The sequence below is a fragment of the Halyomorpha halys genome, unplaced genomic scaffold (assembly GCF_000696795.3).
Source record: "Halyomorpha halys isolate HHAL.00 unplaced genomic scaffold, Hhal_1.1 Scaffold1738.1, whole genome shotgun sequence".
NCBI lineage: Eukaryota > Metazoa > Arthropoda > Insecta > Hemiptera > Pentatomidae > Halyomorpha > Halyomorpha halys.
The window spans coordinates 81,520-87,521 of NW_027111221.1; positions in this window are offsets into that span (position 1 = coordinate 81,520).

The window sequence follows — 6,002 nt, forward strand, 5'->3', positions numbered from 1 at the left end:
TTAGTTCTCTGTTGATAATTTCCAGTAAATATTATTTTATTGTTTTATTAATGTGGCTAAAATAAGTTATTGTGGCACCTACTAGATAGTTGAACTAGATCTAGATCTAATCTAGCTGAACTAGATAGTTAAAGATGTCAAGGTAGTTGAGTTAGATCTTACTCCAATAGATAATGTTAGGTACTCTTGACCAGAAGGTCTCGACAATGCGTGCTCACTAAGGTAAGGTAGTTGATTAGGAGGTTAAAGGAGGGTGTCAGCTGGAAGTGCTCTGAGAATAGTGACCTCGTCCTACAGGGCACTATTCCTGTAGGTACGAAGGAGCAATGCAAGTCCAGAGGGTAGCCAGCCACCGGGTCTTACAGGAAGGTAACTTCGTTCTACTAGGTACTATTCCAGTAGATGTGAAGGGATATGTAGGCCTGGAGTGTAGCCAGCCATCGGATTCTACAAAAGGATAAAATGTAAAGAAAGGAGGAGAAATTCAAAGAAGGCAGAGAAATATTAGCAATATACATTTCCAAATACAGAGGTATAGGGCTCCTGCCAACAGTTTACAAGATCTTGTCGGTAGCAATTTGTAGGAGGATGATGGAAAGGAGCGAACAACTGTTGGGCGAGTACCAGAGCGGTTTCCGCCCAGGACGGTCAACAACAGACCACCTGTTCTCGATCAGACAAATGCTCGAGAAAACGTATGAGTTCAATGTTGACTTACACCACGTCTTTATTGACTTCCGACGGCCTTATGATAGTGTAGACAGAGGGAAATTATTAAAGGCATTGCAGTCACTGGGAATACCTAGGAAGTTAATAAGATTAACAAAGATGAGCCTGGGAAGGACTAGTTGCAAGGTGACAACTCGAGTGGGCATCTCAAATAGCTTTAGGGTTAACAGTGGCATAAGATAAGGAGACCCATTATCACCAGTACTGTTCAACCTCGCCCTAGAAGTTGCCATTAGAAAAATAAGGACAAACCCGGGTGGCACCATTTACAACAGGCTCACACAACACATGGCTTATGCGGATGATGGAGTCATCACCGGGAGAACCAAAACAGCACTGGCTGGTGCTGTAGAAGAATTCAAGAGAGCAACACAGGATTTAGGACTTATTATAAATAATGAAAAGACAAAATATATGAAAACCTCTAGACAGACCGGGGAGAGAAGAGATATTGTGGATGTGGAGGAAAACATGTTTCACAGCTGCAGTACTTTCAAGTACCTGGGAGGAGTTGTGACGGAGAACAATAATTTAGAAGTAGAAATTAAGGGCAGAATGGTAGCAGGAACCAGATGTTTCTATGCCCTGCAAAAAGCTCTCCAATACAAAAGTCTTTCCAGGAAAGCAAAGCTTTTGTTGTACAAAACAATAATTAGGCCAGTGGTAATGTACGGTAGTGAGATGTGGACTCTAACCGAGGAAAATAGTATAGCTCTACTGGTTTGGGAGAGAAGAGTCCTGAGAAAGATCTTTGTAGCTGTTAATGAGGAGCATAGGTGGAGAATCAGAAGCAATGACGAAATAAAGGTATTGTATGGAGAGCCTGATATCCTCTGTGCTATTAAGAAGAGGAGGCTAAGATGGTTGGGACATGTGGAAAGAATGGAGCCCTGCCGGCTACCTAAAAGGATGCTAAATGGTGCACCAGGAGGAAAAAGGAAAAGGGGCAGACCCAGGCGTCGGTGGCTGGATGATTTGGGGGACGATTTGAGTGGAATGGGAGTTGAAAATTGGAGGAGTCTCGCTGGAGACCACGAGGCATGGGAAAGAGTGGTGGCAGAGGCCCAGGTCCTACAAGGACTGTAGCACCCAACAGTGAGTGAGTGAGATACATTTCCAAAAATTTTGCACTAGAATGCACTGATCCACTTTGAAAATTTGTATCCTCTGGCTCCTAAGGAGGTGTTTCTTGTGAAGCGAGATTTCACACTGAGATCTTCTGATTTTGGCATAGTTAAGTCTCTAGGCTTTTAAACACTATCGAGAGGTACTAGGTATAAGGCATTAGGTTTAAGTGGGTCAGCAGATTCTATTAAAATCTTTATTAATTCAAATGATACATCTATATATATTACAATATTATGGTTGTAACATGTTACAATTAAGGTATTTACAATGAATAGTACAAATATTAATATACAGCATTTGCTTGTCGCCATTAGCAGTTCCCATGTTAGCTGGTAAGTTGTGTCATGCTGAACCACAGCGGTTTTGTTGACTGTAGTACTTATGGTATAGATCAGCAGATAGTGTGTCGTTACAAAAAGAATAAACTAAAATGTCATTGAGAAAAAAAGTTAAATCAGGGAGTGCAGTTAAATCTGATGTTTATTTGATTCAAGAAATTTCAATTTCCTAGCAGATTAGTCTTTTATATTTCCACTCCTATTAATATTAGATCCCTATGCTTACCAGGAATCCAAGGAAAAAATCAGGATGTTGGAGGGTGCAGAACACATTTTATTTTATACATCTTGTTTTAATCAAGATAGAAAAATAGGTTTAGTACTAAAATGTCCCTATGGTAAAATGTAAAAATTAAAAAATGAACCATAAAATTATTCATCCACAAAACTTGCTAACAATATCAAAAAGCCTTCAAAATATCCATATTTTGGGGAAATCATTACTTTTTGGCAAAACTTAAGTGTCAGATTTGGATTCCACATCCTGAAAAATCTAACTTTATTTCAAGGTACATTAATTATAAGTATAAATAAGGTCCAAGAAAAAAAAGCAGTTAGGATTGGCCAAATTTCATTTAAATATCTTTTTTTTCACACAAATTAGGAATAAACTATTTTTTGGGGTGCAGAATCCTTATCTAAACCAAGTTTTGACAAAAAGTACCACTTCCCCCCGAAAATAACTATTTTGAAAGTTTTATTATTACTGTTAGCAAGCTTAATACTTGGATACATGGATGGCACATTTATTATTATTTTTCCACTTTGCAATATTGGCATTTTTGTTGGAACTGTTGAAGTTTATTTGGAACCTTAGATTTTAGCTTCATGAAATAAACTTGGTGACACCTACTAAAATCATCTGTAAATACTACAAAATATCTATTTCCTGAAATAGAATTATCATGAGGCCTGTAAATATCTCAATGTATAAGTTCTCCAGGAGCTCATACCCTAGGATGTGTGCCAAATTTCAGCCGATGGGCTTAACCAAATATATAACCCTCTCAGAATTTGTTCTCCAATTCAAGCTTAACCCCCAATGTGTTAAAAATCGTTTCTCTAACCTGTCTAACAATGCCCAAATTGCTCATGATATATGATATAGCTGCAATAAATTTTCTCGTGACACCTAAATAGACTAAATTTTAGGGACACATCCCCTTACACAATGCTTGTACAGCCCCTCAAATTCCTGTCTCATTCTCAATAATTATGTTCCCCATTTATTCTGAAAAAAACATCTTGGGCTGCCAAGACAGAAAATAAATTTTTAAATATTATTGGAACCAACAGAACATCACTTAACAAGATTTTTATCCATTTATTTTGAACCATTAATTTTATAACTGTACCACCTTTCCCTAAAGCTTCAATAAAATCACCATTTGCAGTAATGAAAGTATGTGGGACAGAGAACTTTACAAAGTTTTCAAAAATATCCTCTCTGAACGTTACATGATTGGTTGCTGGTCATTGACTGTAGAGAGTGGCATAATGGACATGTCAACACCAACAGCTGAATTACCAGAATTACTACCATAGCCTTTAAATGGCTTCAAATCAGTCAACCATTTAGGTGGTACAATGTACAATGTGTTCAAACTTGCTACAATAATGTACCTGGTCTGACCCTTCCTTGCTGTCAACTCCTTCAAAGATTCTTTATTTAAATCTAATTTTGTCGACAATAGGAATGCTTTATGCTCAGGAACATTACTGTCATTAAAGCTGGAAAAAATTTTTTCAAAGGCACAATGCTAAGACGTTAAATATTCAATATTTTGCTGTGTCATATTCATTAAAACCAACTAGATATAAATCCAAAATATTTAGGAGGTTTTTAAAGTTCATAAACAAAAGTTTTTAATAGTTATGTTTTAAGAAGTTGATTATTTTGTTTTGAAATTTAGATGAGGGCAGACAATTCTCCCCATGGATCTTCTTTTTTTAATTATAATAACATTTATCCCCGGGGTTCCAAAAAATGGGATAATTGCGGTAATACCTCAGGAGGGTAAGGCAATCGTTTTGAGATATTTCCATTTGACTTATAAAGTAAAATGTTAAATGAAGGTAATAAAGGAGCAAAATTTAAATCAAGTAAAACTCTTTTAACATATCTCAATAACTGTGCAAGTGATAGATTAATAAAGTGCCAACTGGAGAGAATTAACATAAAGGAGAGAGGATGGCTCATTAGGTTCAAGGGTACCCCACTACAAAGCCTGTAATTGTTTAAATTCAAAATATCTACAACTAAATAAATTACCATTGTAAAGATTCATGCTGAAATATGGCAAAATTTTAAACCCATGTCTTCTTTACATGAACTTTGAATATTGCAGGGATTGAAAATAAAAATTATTTTAAATTTTGCTTTGCAAATATATCATTTTTACATCAGCTTTTTATGTATAATGGTTAAGTTATAAATTTATAGTGGGAAAAATCAAGAAATGAGAACCATTTTTGATAAAACTTATATTATATCCAATCAGAAAAAAACTAAATTCATTCTCTTACTTGCTTTTATGCCTGTTAAACACCATCATGAGCTAATTTTGAAATATGAGAAACTATAAATATAATCTGCAAGGATCATGATCATAATTTAGGAGATGAGACAGAGGGAAAGGTCAATTTAATTAAACTTTACTTGAATAAAGAATTAGCTCAGTGTATTAATAATTTAAGTAAACAATATTCATCTTCTGGGATTGTTGGCAAAAATATTAACCATCTCTTCTATGATAGTGGCCTTTTTTCATTTATTTTCAACAAACATTATGAGATAACTGAACTGCCAAACTGTAAGTTATAATAGGAAGAATGGAATCGAAAAAAGGTTCATTTTTATACGTTTCCCCCATTATTTTTAGAGACAAGAATATAACGAATAATTTTTTTTTTATGGAAGAATTGACATATATCCAACTTATCCCTTCAGAGGTGTGGTAATGATCCGTGGAGATGTCAACTCAAAAATGTTACCTGCCTAATTATTGTATGTTTCCAGAAAGAAATCATTTGTCTAATAAGTGCATTATTTTTTTTCTTGAGTCCCGGACTTAAAAATTCTCCATTATTTATTAAATATAATCTTTATTGATATTTTTACGCAGATAATTATTCATTTATTTAATTGTTGTTAAGTAAATTTTTTTTTTTAATGACGCATTGAACGAACGGTTCTTCATTCTTTGAACCGAATTCATTATATTAGTGGTATTATTATTATTATAATTTATACGATTAATATTATTATAATTCAAGTTTTACAAGAATATTCAGCTATAACGTTTTTTATTTAAAAAATATTTATTATCAGCCATAAATAAGATTTTTTTTTTTAAATTAGGACATTCAAATATAATATGAACTGATTTGAACAGCCAATGGCCGTGGGCTTGAGTCATCTTGCTTTTTTAAGCATTTGTTTTTGGTTCATTATTGTTAATTATAATTTTAAATTTAAATAATTTAAGGAGATAATTTTTTAAAGGTAAATTATAAGCATAATATTAATTACATTTAATAATCTAACACTATATAACAATGGTGTTGCTAGAAATAAGGTATGAATAGTCACTGCTAAAGTAGAAACTTGTAGTAAAAATATTGGGAGTCCATTGGAATAATAATCTCATATCATCACATCTAATATTCAGTTAGAATCTCTTAACCCAGTAATCTTAAATTTATGTCATGAACTAAAAATATTAATGATGAAATTTTATGCATTATCCCCCTTCTTAAACAGTACAGTAATTTTTATTACGAATAATTATTTGCAAATATTTTCCA